The sequence below is a fragment of the Lipotes vexillifer genome, unplaced genomic scaffold, assembly GCF_000442215.2.
Source record: "Lipotes vexillifer unplaced genomic scaffold, Lipotes_vexillifer_v1.1 scaffold577, whole genome shotgun sequence".
NCBI lineage: Eukaryota > Metazoa > Chordata > Mammalia > Artiodactyla > Lipotidae > Lipotes > Lipotes vexillifer.
In genome coordinates this window covers 277,633-292,762 of record NW_006781888.1, presented here as the reverse complement: position 1 = coordinate 292,762, position 15,130 = coordinate 277,633, and the positions used below count along the sequence as shown (strand labels likewise).

Sequence of the window (15,130 nt, the reverse complement as noted above, 5' to 3'; positions counted from 1 at the left end):
ACCATCTAAAGATGGGAGAAATAGCTGTATGTTTATAGAAAGGGTAATGATTTAGAAGACAGGGGAGAACTAATGGAATTACAGTTTTTTATATATATAATTTAAATTATATATATATATATATATATATTTTTTTTTTTTTTTTAATTTTTTGATTGGCCAAACCTAGCGTTGGTGTTTATTTCATCCTCAAGACCCTAGGAGGAAGGTAGTGGTAATCCCGTTGCTGATGTCACGCAGCTGGCGAGGGTCTGGGCTCGGGCTGAGAGGCCAGAGCCTGCACTCCCGGCCACTAAGGTGCTGAGTAGGGTCGTGGGAGTTGGGAGAACCTGAAGCCCGGAGTCCCCGAAGCCCGGAGTCCCCAGGGCTTTGTGGGCGCTGAGCAGGTGGGCCCAGTGGCCTCAATGCTTGGTGACCGGGCGTGATCATCCACCGGAAGGGGTAGTAGCGGTAGTCGGCCGTGACCTGTGTGTGGATGTTCTGCCGCCCGAAGCCCACCTTCAGCAGGGCGGACACCTGCGTCTTTTGGCACACGGTGGTGATGTTTGAGTAGTACTTGGACTTCATCAGCTCCCCCAGGAGGCGAGGTTGCAGAAGGAGAATGCTCCTTGGCTTCAGCAGGCGGAAGGGCATGGTCCCTAATGAGGTTGAACTGGTGTGTGTGCCAGGTCCCCTCAGACAGCAGGTACGTGTCGTACAGGATCCCATCAAAGTGACTGTCAGGGTGGGCACCACCTTCTCCCACAGGCCTTTCAAGGGAACCACCCTGAGGGGAGGCCGCTGGGTCCAATCCTGGAGCCGCTGGAAAATTTCGTCGTTGCATTCAAGGATCCAGTGCTCGTCGATGTGGGCCTCCTGCACCTTCGTAGCTGCCATGGCCGCGCCGAAGCCCACCTCCAGGACCTGGCCTTTTCTGGAGGCGGCGGCAGCCGCCACGCTTGCAGGTAGGGGTCTCCCAGCTCTCCATCGCCAGATCGCCCAGGATCTACAGGTGCGTATCCCGCCCCGCGCGAAGACGCGGGTCGCGGTGCTGGCACTGGTACTGTGCGCCGCCCAAGCTCTGGATACGCAGGGCCAGGTCCCTGCCGGGCCTTCATGGGCGGGGCCCTGGAATGATATTCTCGAACAGTTGGGAAGGGACGTGATTGAGTGCAAAAGGACAGAATTTGGTCTTTGCATTTCTAGCTCTTTTATTTGTTGTTTCAAGACAGAAACCAGGATTGTGTGCTGCCCTCACAGCATGCCAAGCCACGACGTATATTTAGGTCACTGTTAACACAGCTTATGGTAATAAGGGGTATCTACATATTCAAAAAGATTGTACTAAATAATTAGGACCACTTGAGTAACTAGCTATGAAGATTATTATAATTTGTATGTTTTTTTATTTTCTGTATAGACATGCTCACGTTTCAAATTAAAATCAAACCTATTATTATATTTACATTTTGTTATCACCACGTTGAAGTTAGTAGTTGTAGTAATGGGGCCATGTGGAAGTGCTCTTTCAATTGCTTGACTTTTTTTTTTTTTTCAGTGAAATAAGAAACTCATCGGTTGAGAATGAAGATGGGGCAAGACGTGTAGTAATTTGCAGAAAGAGAAGGTATGAAACAGTGATCCAGGAGAGTAAGATTGTGAACAAAATAAGGACTTGCTGTGTAACTTCTGGGCAGTATTGAGCTCCATTTGAAGTCTGTGGTCATGGTTTTAAAGTGAGAACAATTAAGTGTTGATCCTAGCCACATTAATTTTCAGGGGTACAGGAGTGGACTAGGTAGAGATTTGGATTTAAAAGGAGTTGAGACTTTGCAAGGGAGTTTGATGAACCAAGAAATGTAAAGGAGTTCAGGGAGGATTCAAGAGAATGCTTATAATGATGGGTTCTTGAGAAAAGCTTAATAAAGAGAAAAGTAAAGACCTGTGAAGAGTTTGGGGCAGCAAAGATGTGATATCAGGCTATCTCAGGAAATACTAGATCTGCATTTTAGTACCTTTCTCTTCATTGTTGCCTCTGCTGCATGGAAAGATCTAGTTCTAGATGTAAGTTAGTGACAAGAGAAATGATACCAGATAGTAAATATTTAGAGCTTCTAACAATGTCTTTAACCTGGAAGGAATAACATTCAAGATTCTTTGTAAATGTGTTAAGAGATGGAAACAAGAATAGTATGATCCATTCCATTATGATACCATTTCTATAGTTACTATAAGCAGAAACGTGCAAAAAGAAGGTACTCAAAATAATTTTGCTTAATACAAATCACAGCATTTTCACAATACGTTCATTTGTAATTTTATCTCAAGTAAATAATGTAACTAATTTACCTTCCCATATATTTCCATTCTTAGTACCTCAAATATCTATACACAGCAAGTATTAAATAGTTTTAAAAAATCTTCTACCTGATTGCCTATGTTCATGAAATAAAGCGCTGGTTTAGGTGAACTGGCTAGGGGTGTGTGTGTGTGTGTCTGTGTGTGTGTGTGGTAGACAAGTAGAGGAGGGCAACTTGTCCTTTTTGAAACTGGCTGGAATGTCCTTCATTTTTAAATTTTGCTCACATTTCCTAACTTTTTGGATGCTTCCACAATTATATAGCTGATGGTTTAGAATCATTAATTTAAACGCATCACTTTGCAGAAATAGATTTGCATAAACTATTACTTAATCTGAACAATGGAATATATTTCTAATATTATTTTTGAGTCAAGCTGAGATTTCCCTTAGGAGTCATTTTTCCCCTTAATGCCAGCTTAATGCATTTATGGAAAAATGCTTTAAACATTTGGTGTAGGAATGAGCCATCCCTCTGGTTGTAAATTTTCTCCCCCACCTCCAAAATACAAAGGGTTATTACATGTTGTCCTCTGTGACATCCTGTGCCTTCTCTAAGAGTTAAAATAATTCCCGTCTGTGATTGTTTCCAATTTTGTGGAAACTTTACTACCCTGTGAAATAAATTTAATCAGACAAAAAGCTTATGTTAATAAATGGTACGTATATAATTAAAAAAACGTAAATAAATTATGAGGACTTAAGTAACTGCCTATAAAGATGGTTAAATTACTATACTTTTCTGTAGACATGCCATACCAAATATTATACTTCCATTTCGTTATCTTCATGTTAAAGTGGTATGATATTTGGAAATCAAAGTTTCAATACAGTTTCCATCTCAAACAACTCCAGTTCAAGCCCTTCAGTTCTCCTATATTATTAACCAGCTTTAACGCTCTCCACTGTCAACATGTTTGAAAACAATTTCTCATATTGCTCAGGTTACTGCAGAAGTGACTGCATGGAACTAAAGTGTTGACTCTGAAGAGGTAACTACAGAATGATGAAAATGTTCAGCCCCTACCGATAAAGCATAAAAGAAGCTGTCTAGCTGAATTTTTCAAATTGAAAAACAAAAGAGAATAAAAGAAAAGAAAAGGAAAAACATGTGATAACTACTGCTTTTGATGGATTATCCAATTTGAATAGGGTATACTCAGTAGAGCAGGAGTTAAATTTTTAAAAAAATCTTGCAAACCTTGGCTTTTGATTAGCTCACAATCATTTATTAATTAAAAACAAGTTTGGTCATTGAAGCAATAAAATGAAAATCTGTCAGTGAAAGTTAATTATGCTATTATTAAGCATTCTAAGAATTCACTCACAAAACTGCTATCTAATAATTGATTGATAATTAGGCATAAAATTTTCACTATCAACACTTCTTAAAAAGTGTTAGGCCATGTTTAGGGTATTCTATATAAATATTCCTTTGAAGGGTCTAAAAATTTTAGACAATGGGGCAGTTTGGATGTAGGCAAATCTCAAAACAGCTTAAGAGAAAAAATGCAATGGAAAAGCACTGGATAGGAAATGGTCAAACTTTGCCTCAGAAAAACAAGAAACAGTGGATTGAGAAAAAGAAAAGTGCTTATTCTTCTTGACTAATTGGAAATCCAGAGATGAATGGTTGGTTCAGAAGTTCAAGAATGCCAGAAGTGAGGTCTCTGATTCTCTTGGCCTCTCCTTCATGTTTTAGATGAATATCTTTGTTCTAGCCAATAGGACCACATACTAGGCAAGAGAAAGGAACAAAGGCAAAGTGCAGAGGGCAAACATCAGCCATCTCTAACCTGCTTTCCCGGAGATTTCCTGGAAGTTCCATACCATGACTCACTTTTATATCTAATTGGCCAGAACTATGCACTTTACCTGAAATAAAAGCTGAAAAATCTGTCCTCTAGCTAGACATTTTGGCTCCACAAGCAAACTTTGGCTTTATTCACTAGGAAGAGTGTGAAAATGGGTACTGAGTATGCATTTAGAAGTGATGACCAAGTATTAATCTGTACCCTACCAGAATGTAGAAATAAGAATTCTCACGCCTTGTTGCTAAGCAGCCCACTTCCTAATCTTATGTATAAAAGGCACATAAGAGTCCTGATCTAGGAGGTAAACAGGAGAGCAGTAGCTTAGAATACATTAATTAGGGGAGGTGATATGAGAATCTGGAGAACTGGAATTTCAGAAGGTAGAGTTCTAAGCAAAAGTGATCAGAACAGTTGGATTTAGGGTCCCTGAAGCCCTAAAACCTAGAGGGAAAAGTTCCTTCATATTCTGGCTCCACATGAACTACACGGGCTCATTTCCTCTTAATTCCCAACTCAAAGCCTCTTCTGACACCAAATCAATTTCTTCTTCTTTTCTTCAATATTTTATGCTCCTTTTGGAGATTCATAAGGGCAAGAATTATCAGAAGTGTATTTTATGTTCCACAAATTTCATATTTCTAAGGACACAGCAAGTTACCAATAATCATTATGGATAGAGGTACATTAATTAGGGATTCATGAAATACTGTCCATTATTATGATTCCAATTTGACATACCTTCCTCTGCATCTTTATAGGTCAAAGTGTGTAGGTCAAAGTTTGGAAGACTTTTTCTCTAAAGGGCTATGTAGGAAATATTTTAGGCTTCGCCAGCAACATAATGCCTCTGTCACATGTTTTTCTTTGTTTACTTGATTTTTACAACCATTTACAAATGTAAAACCCACTCTTAGCAGACCAGCCATACCAAAACAGGCTGCAGCTAAATCCCACAGGCAATAGTTTCCTGACTCACAGATAGGCTGTTGCTGAAGCAATATATATTGATATATATTTTGTCGCAAGAGTGGAACACGTTCTTTTGGGCACTATCTTGTGCCCTTTCTCATACTGCTCCCTCTGCTTGGATGCCGTGTTCCTGCCTTCTGCCTCAAGCACACCTACTCATTTTTCACAAGTGTTGTTATCTCAATTGTCTGTCCTGTTTATTATTTTTCTTCCTCTTGTAACTAACCCGTGTCTCCTTTGTGGCTATGCTGGGCTCTGTACCTGTCTCTCAAAAACCCAAAATGCTGTTTTGTTAAACTGAAGTTATATCCCAAGAATAAGCAGCATCTCACTCATTTTTGCATCCTGGGTGTCAAGTAAAATGCTTAGTAGATAATACACATTCATTAATTATCTGTTGAGGAGAGAAAGGAAGGAAAAGAGGGAGAAAGAAAGGGAAGAAAGAAGAAAGAAATGAACAAACAGCTGAACAAATGATAGACGGGAGTTACTTTTTCACACTGGAGGAAGTATCTGAAAATTTTTGGACATAATTGGAAAGCAATAATTTCAAAGATTCAAGAGTTCACATATACATGTATCAACTTTTTAAAAATATTTCGCTTATTTTCTTTAAAAACACAACTTTTATCATAAATGTTCCTTTTTCCTGGAATGTTTGGTAAGATATTGGTGTCTTTGAATCACCAAAAATTAGTGACCACATTCAGTACTGAATGATGGATAGATGGAGGACTGCAAAGCAAATTAGACTATCTTGGATCTGTTCCCAATGTGCATATTACATTACCTTGAAAAATCACTTGGTCTTTTTTCAATCATCATCAACCTCTTATTTCAAAAGGAATGATCACATGGTAAAAATGACGGTAGCCATGATGATGATGAGGAGGAGGACAAATGCTTTTTGAAAGACTTACGTGCCAAGCACTTAGCTAAACATTATACACATATGAACATGTACACACATCACCTAAACCTCGTAAAAACCTATGTAATAGAAACAACTATCATCTCCAGCTTACACATTCATAATTAAAGCACTGGAATTTTAAGTCATTTGCTAAGGGCACCCATCTAGTAATTGTCAAAGAAGCAATTTGAACCAAGATACATCTGAAACTAAACACATGAACTTACTACTCAGGGAAATTAGGCTGTGTCACACACAGGGTAAACTTATGTCATAAAAGATTTTTATGTATAAAAATAGTTAAGGTTTTGTTTTCTGAAGAGGAACATGAATTTTTCTTTTGTATTTTGTGCACAGTTTATTGCTCTGTATTATATAAATAAAACTTAATATTTAGAGGAAATATTTATTTACCTTAAAGCAAGTAAATTAAATATTAACAACTACTTTAAGCAGTTATCAGCTTACCTCCTAGGGGGAAATCTTTGTTGCAATTGTTATATGTATCAGCACTTGAAAAGAATTGGAGCTCCTCTAGTTAATCTTAAAATATTATTTAAATGCAAAAAAACCATAAAGCAGAAAGAATGACTTTCAATACTTATACTTACTAAAAATAATGACAACAAGGTATCCAGAACAGACAGGTGCAAACCTTGGTAGATTCATAACAATGCATCTGAGTAATATAAATCATTTCCTTTAATTATTGCTGCCCAATATTAAAGTGCATTCTGTAGGTGGCATTTATTCCTTTGAGATTAAACATGTTCAGGAAAAAAAAAGCTACTATACAGAAAAAAGATGCTGCAGCTAAAATAGGGATGTGGGGGATGGGGGTGTCTGATGGTGCCCTCTGCTAAAAAAATCAAATAGATAAATATGTATTGTAGAAATTTTCTGTCTAAGGGAAATTCTTTTATCTACCCATCAATACCAGACTGGCAAGTCAAGGACTGACGATGATACAACACATGACAAGAAAAGCCATTTTTTTCTCTAAATCCATTACTAAGCATTATGAATATTAATAGCTAATGAAAAACCAATTCTAATTTCCAGGCAAAAAGTTTATCCTATTCTTCATGTCCTAGGTTTGGTGAAAACAGAAATTGAGAACTTTAGCGACTGCTTGAATAAACTAGCTAAGAATTTTATTAAACAATATCATCCTACTCGTAAAAAGGCCAAAAACCTCTACCTATCTGCTGTCAATGGGTAGCTGAAAGGGAAATCAAAATATTTTCACTTGTTACACAATACATTGATAAATTATGCCCTTAATACATGAAATTTTCCGTATTAATCTTTGAAATTTTATACAATAACATCTACTTCTCTCAATACAGAAGAAAGTTCTGGGTTCTTCAACTATTATTCAACTTTGCAGAAGTCATATATATTACCTTAATTACCTGGACTATGGTTAACAAAAGGCCATTAGAATAACAGGGCACACAAGTTGGTTCATTTTACCTTGGGAAGATACTGTCTGGTTTTCCCACAGATCATCAGCTCTTGCTTGGGGTGTTGTATGGTGCAATTGAGAGCACTGAATTAGGAACCACAAGGCAGAGTGTGGGTTCTCTGTGTGACCAAGTACAAGTCACTTATGAGCTCAGTTTTTTCATTTGTGAAATTGAGAGCTTTCATTATCACTTTAGAAACCAACCTAGGAAGCCTACTCTACCTGATTTCCAAGCTCAGACCAATTCAGATTCACATAATTTTACAGATATCAGGGGCTTCAGTGGTCATCTACAGTGACCACTTCATTTTACTGAAATGGGAATCTGGCTACTAGGCCCAGATAACATGACAATGGCTAGAAGAGAAAGCTACCAACATTACAAACAATAGACTGGAAAACTAGAAAAAATAGACACAGTAATTCAAAAATTCTATGAACATAGTTTAGGAGCAAATAATCCACATAATCACAGCTGACTCTGAGAGCACAGCAGGAAAAGAGTACAGTAAAATCATTTGTATTAACATGAAAACCTTTAGCTGTCGTGAAAAATGTGTCATGATGCTTAGTACACATTTACCATTTTAAAAGTGGTAAGTTATGTATTTTAAAAGGTTACTCTCTGAAATGCTTAAAACAATAAAGCACTCAAATGCTGGAGATTTTCAGTGACAAATGAATACCTCACTTATTGTAACACAATATTTCATCTTGATATAGCATATATTAAAGGTTGAATCTATAGGTGTGCAATTTTTTTCACACTAAGTTTTATTCACTTTTATTGTAAATAAAACACAAGAATATTAACAGGAAGGTACAAAGGATTGTGATATTTCAATATTGTCACAGAAAAGGAATGTGGTAATGGATGAATTGTGTCTGTGAACAATAGTTTTGAACAAGAGATGAGAAATATATGCATATATAATATAAAAAAATTAACAGACATAATTATGAAGGGATATCTCTACTGACCACATGGATATATGGAAATACTTTTAAACTGTTGGAAAATGCCGTCTATAAATAAACATTCTATAGTCAGTAACAAAATCATTTAAATGCTCATATAAATGAGCTTCAAGTTTGCTGGCTGGTATCCTATAATCATCCCACTGTGATTTTATTATTTTCTTCTTTCTGAACACCATTTTGCTCATCATAGGTTTCCAATAAGTAGAATTAAATATATTCAAGATCATACAAATATTCCATTTACTAAACATTTAGCAAACTTTCACTGCTCTGTCTTCCAAGGAAATGCCATTAATATTTGATTTCATTATTTAATGCTTTTTCAAGCTTAAAAATATATTTTGCCTGTTTCAGGATTAAAAACTGATACAAAAAATTGTTTCCAAAAATATAGTGGATTTTAATTTGAAAACCCAGTCTAGAAATTCTAGCTTATCAGGGGAAATTACCAGCAATTATAGCTGCATTTCTATCACAGGGCTTAAATCTAAAAGTAGGATGGCAACTTTGGTATGGAGAATTAGGATAGTGGATTACACAGACTGAAGTATATGAAAAATGAAGTAAAATATAAGTGGTCCCATCCTTAAGGAGCAAGGAAAAGGGAAAATGGAAGATAAGACTAGAACACAGGCAATTTACTTTTAGGGAGAAGAGACAAAGACAGTACTTTCTTTTCTCTCCCTAACTTCTTTTCGGTACTGGCAAGGATAACTTTTGAATTAACACAAGATGATGTCACTAAAATTTTCTTTAATCCATGCCTTTCTGATTTATTCTTAAGAGTGTGTATATGGTGTAGAGAATGGGAGGTAAGGAAATGCTCCTCCAAATTCAAGAACCCCAGAGCCTGGATGACATTATGTTAGCAGTGACTTGTAGGAAGAGTAGGAGAAAATTGGGGTCAAAACCAGAGTCACCAAACTGGGAGGAGCAGCACAACACAAGTGTGATAACTGTGAAAAACAACAGTCATCATCAAGGACTCCATGAAAGGAGGCTCACTGGAGACTTACAAGTATTATTCATTAAAAAATGAGATGGGAGCATATAATACACAATATAAGGGGCCAGATGCTAGGGCCTTGTGGGCTCTTTTAAAATAGTTTGAAGGGCTTTGAGACAAAATGTCACAGAATCTGAATTACGTGTTAACAAGATCATTGTAGTTGCTTTGATAAGAATAGACTCCACAGGGCCAAGAGTGGAACTGGAGACCAGTGAAGAGGCTATTGAAACAAATTAGTCAAGGAATGATGATATTCTTCTTTATCTAATTGCTTTAGGTGCAAGGTTAGGTTGTTTATTTGAGATGTTTCCTGTTTCTTAAGGTAGGATTGTATTGCTATAACCTTCCCTCTAAGAACTGCTTTTGCTGCATCCCATACGTTTTGGGTCATCATGTCTCCATCGTCATTTGTTTCTAGGTAGTTTTTGATTCCCTCTTTGATTTCTTCAGTGCTCTCTTGGTCATTTAGTAGTGTATTGTTACCTCCATGTGCTTTTTAGTAGTGTATTTAGCCTCCATGTGCTTGTATTTTTTACAGATCTTTCCCTGTAACTGATATCTAGTCTCATAGCGTTGTGGTCGGAAAAGATACTTGATACAATTTCAATTTTCTTAAATTTACCAAGGCTTAATTTGTGATCCAAGATATGATCTATCCTGGAGAGTATCCCTTGAGAAAAATGTGTATTCTGTTGTTTTTGGATGGAATGTCCTATAAATATCAATTAAGTCCATCTTGTTTAATGTATCATTTAAAGCTTGTGTTTCTTTATTTATTTTCATTTTGGATGATCTGTCCATTGGTGAAACTGGGGTGTTAAAGTCCCCTACTATGGTGTACTACTGTCGATTTCCCCTTTTATGGCTGTTAGCATTTGCCTTATGTATTGAGGTGCTCCTATGTTGGGTGCATAAATATTTACAATTGTTATATCTTCTTCTTGGATCGATCCCTTGATCATGATGTAGTGTCCTTCTTTGTCTCTTGTAATAGTCTTTGTTTTAAAGTCTATTTTGTCTGATATGAGAATTGCTACTCCAGCTTTCTTTTGATTTCTATTTGCATGGAGTATCTTTTTCCATCCCCTCACTTTCAGTCTGTATGTGTCCCAAGGTCTGAAGTGGTTCTCTTGTAGACAGCATATATATGGATCTTGTTTTTGTATCCATTCAGCAAGTCTGTGTCTTTTGGTGGGAGCATCTAATCCATTTACATTTAAGGTAATTATCAATATGTATGTTTCTATTCCCATTTTCTTAACCCCAAAGTTAGCAGAAGGAAAGAAATCATAAAGATCAGATCAGAAATAAATGAAAAAGAAATGAAGGAAACGATAGCAAAGATCAATAAAACTAAAAGATGGTTCTTTGAAAAGATAAACAAAATTGATAAACCATTAGCCAGGCTCATCAAGAAAAAAAGGGAGAAGACTCAAATCAATAGAATTAGAAATGAAAAAGAAGTAACAATTGACACTGCAGAAATACAAAGGGATCATGAGAGATTACTACAAGCAACTCTATGCCAATAAAATGGACAGCCTGGAAGAAATGGACAAATTCTTAGAAATGCACAACCTGCTGAGACTGAACCAGGAAGAAAGAGAAAATATGAACAGACCAATCACAAGCACTGAAATTGAAACTGTGATTAAAAATCTTCCAACAAACAAAAGTCCAGGACAAGATGGCTTCACAAGCGAATTCTATCAAACATTTAGAAATGAGCTAACACCTGTCCTTCTCAAACTCTTCCAAAATATACCAGAGAGAGAAACACTCCCAAACTCATTCTATGAGGCCACCATCACCCTGATACCAAAACCAGACAAAGATGTCACAAAGAAAGAAAACTACAGGCCAATATCACCGATGAACATAGATGCAAAAATCCTCAACAAAATACTAGCAAACAGAATCCAACAGTACATTAAAAGGATCATACACCATGATCAAGTGGGGTTTATTCCAGGAATGCAAGGATTCTTCAATAAATGTAAATCAATCAACGTGATGCACCATATTAACAAATTGAAGGAGAAAAACCATATGATCATCTCAATATATGCAGAGAAAGCTTTCGACACAATTCAACACCCATTTATGATAAAAACCCTGCAGAAAGTAGGCATAGAGGGAACTTTCCTCAACATAATAAAGGCCATATATGACAAACCCACAGACAGCATCATCCTTAATGGTGAAAAACTGAAACTGTTTCCACTAAGATCAGGAACAAGACAAGGTTGCCCACTCTCACCACAATTATTCAACATAGTTTTGGAAGTTTTAGCCACAGCAACCAGAGAAGAAAAATAAATAAAAGGAATCCAAATCAGAAAAGAAGTAAAGGTGTTACTGTTTGCAGATGACATGATACTCTACATAGAGAATCCTAAAGATGCTACCAGAAAACTACTAGAGCTAAGCAATGAATTTGGTAAAGTAGCAGGATACAAAATTAATGCACAGAAGTCTCTGGCATTCTTACACACTAATGATGAAAAATCTGAAAGTGAAATTAAGAAAGCACTCCCATTTACCACTGCAACAAAACGAATAAAATATCTAGGAATAAACCTACCTAAGGAGACAAAAGACCTGTATGCAGAAAATTATAAGACACTGATGAAAGAAATTAAAGATGATACAAACAGATGGAGAGATATACCATGTTCTTGGATTGGAAGAATCAACATTGTGAAAATGACTCTACTACCCAAAGCAATCTATAGATTCAATGCAATCCCTATCAAACTACCACTGGCATTTTTCACAGAACTAGAACAAAAAATTTCACAATTTGTATGGAAACACAAAAGACCCCGAATAGCCAAAGCAATCTTGAGAAAGAAAAACGGAGCTGGAGGAATCAGGCTCCCTGACTTCAGACTATACTACAAAGCTACAGTAATCAAGACAGTATGGTACTGGCACAAAAACAGAAATATAGATCAATGGAACAGGATAGAAAGCCCAGAGATAAACCCACGCACATATGGTCACCTTATCTTTGATAAAGGAGGCAAGAATATACAGTGGAGAAAAGACAGCCTCTTCAATAAGTGGTGCTGGGAAAACTGGACAGGTACATGTAAAAGTATGAAATTAGAACACTCCCTAACACCATACACAAAAATAAGCTCAAAATGGATTAAAGACCTAAATGTAAGGCCAGACACTGCCTTTGTGGCAGAACGCTCTATAGGCAGAACACTCTATGACATAAATCACAGCAAGATCCTTTTTGACCCACCTCCTAGAGAAATGGAAATAAAAACAAAAATAAACAAATGGGACCTAATGAAACTTCAAAGCTTCTGCACAGCAAAGGAAACCATAAACAAGACGAAAAGGCAACCCTCAGAATGGGCGAAAATATTTGCAAATGAAGCAACTGACAAAGGATTAATCTCCAAAATTTACAAGCAGCTCATGCAGCTGAATAACAAAAAAACAAACAACCCAGTCCAAAAATGGGCAGAAGACCTAAATAGACATTTCTCCAAAGAAGATATACAGATTGACAACAAACACATGAAAGGATGCTCAACATCATTAATCATTAGAGAAATGCAAATCAAAACTACAATGAGATATCATCTCATACCGGTCATAATGGCCATCATCAAAAAATCTAGAAACAATAAATGCTGGAGAGGGTGTGGAGAAAAGGGAATGCTCTTGCACTGTTGCTGGGAATGTAAATTGATACAGCCACTATGGAGAACAGTGTGGAGGTTCCTTAAAATACTACAAGTAGAACTACCATACAACCCAGCAATCCCACTACTGGGCATATACCCTGAGAAAACCATAATTCAAAAAGAGTCATGTACCACAATGTTCATTGCAGCTCTACTTACAATAGCCAGGACATGGAAGCAACCTAAGTGTCCATCAACAGATGAATGGATAAAGAAAATGTGGCACATGTATACAATGGAATATTACTCAGCCATAAAAAGAAAAGAAATTGAATTATTTGTCATGAGGTGGATGGACCTAGAGTCTGTCATACAGAGTGAAGTAAGTCAGAAAGAGCAAAACAAATACTGTATGCTAACACATATATATGGAATCTAAGAAAAAAAAAAAAGGTCCTGAAGTACCTAGGGGTAAGATGGGAGAAAAGACACAGACCTACTAGAGAATGGACTTGAGGATATGGGGAGGGGTAATGGTAAGCTGTGACAAAGTGAGAGAGTGGCGGGGACATATATACACTACCAAATGTAAAATAGATAGCTAGTGGGAAGCAGCCGCATAGCACAGGGAGATCAGCTCGGTGGTTTTTGACCACCTAGAGAGGTGGGATAGGGAGGGTGCGAGGGAGGGAGACGCAAGAGGGAAGAGATATGGGAACATATGTATATGTATAACTGATTCACTTTGTTATAAAGCAGAAACTAACACACCATTGTAAAGCAATTATACCCCAATAAAGATGTAAAAAAAAAAAAAGAAATGATGGTAGATATCATCCCTTTCATTTTTCAAAGTCAAGTGATAAATATATAATAGTAAAGATGTCTTCTGTCTAAACAAATTGTCCATAACTATAGTTAAAGCTGAGTAATTTTTTATTAAATCAAAATAGTAGGAAAGTCCTCCTGTATTCTCCAATTCAAAACATGATTCATTTAGAGATATGCAGAGATGGGTAATAGCTCTTCTTGGGTACATAGTTTGCAACTAGACTTTTAACTTTTATTATATGAATAGGACAGTTATATGAAAATACTTTAATAAGGACATACATTTGAAATATCTATAGTCTTTTAAGAGACTATCAGCAAGACACTGCATGAAAAAATATTCACGAGCCTTCATTTAAAATAGTCTATGTCCAGCTTAAAAAAAAAAAAAGAAATGATGATAGAGTTCAGACATCTGGAATGGTGCTGTGAGGAGCTCCATGGTCTCTTTTCCAGCAAAACAACCATAACTGGTAGAAATTATTTTTAAAAAATGCCATGTATTTTAAATCTCTGGAAAATGAACCAAGAAGATACAGCAAAGAAATATTTATTCAAGAAATCTACTAAGATTGGTAAGAACAGTGAAAGTGTGTAGCATTTGAGCCATGGCCTCACTTGCTCCAGTTTAAAGTGGCAAAATCCCTACCCACGTTGGGTGCAGCCAAGAACACAGGGGGTACCTCTCCGCCTCAAGGTAGCCACACTCATAGAGCAGAAACTGTACCCCAGATGCAGACCAAGAATACTGGAACCATGATTTGTCCTGGATCCAGCTCAATTATAGGGTGGTAGTTCTAAGCCATGAGAGGCAAGCTGAGAGGACCAGAGGCTACTATCTCAACCCAGCACCCTGATCATAAATCTGGGTATTGCTCTGTGAGAAGGGGCCATTATCTCCACCCTCAGCTCTGGAGCATTGGTGCAGAGATTTTGCCCAGGGTAGGAGGCACATCATAAGAAGAGAGAGTTCCTAAGTTCTCTTGAAGGGAACTGACTTTTTTTGGGACAGAGAATTAAGAAGTTCAAACCTAAGGTCACTCTTGAAAACAAATGACGATTTTGATAATAAGCAATTAAGAGGAGGTTGTTTTTATTTTAATTAAGATTAACAACAAGCTGATAATAGACCAAACAAAAGTTTACTAGACAGAATCAGG

The 15,130-nt window shown here is 37.0% G+C and overlaps 1 protein-coding gene and 1 pseudogene across 1 annotated transcript in view; both read right to left on the bottom strand.

Moving 5' to 3' along the window:
* The window catches only part of LOC103087464 (bifunctional heparan sulfate N-deacetylase/N-sulfotransferase 4), a 281,711-nt gene that overhangs the window by 116,076 nt on the left and 150,505 nt on the right, over positions 1-15,130 (bottom strand). The window lies entirely within an intron of this gene.
* Positions 190-5,943, bottom strand: LOC103087733 (guanidinoacetate N-methyltransferase pseudogene; annotated as a pseudogene).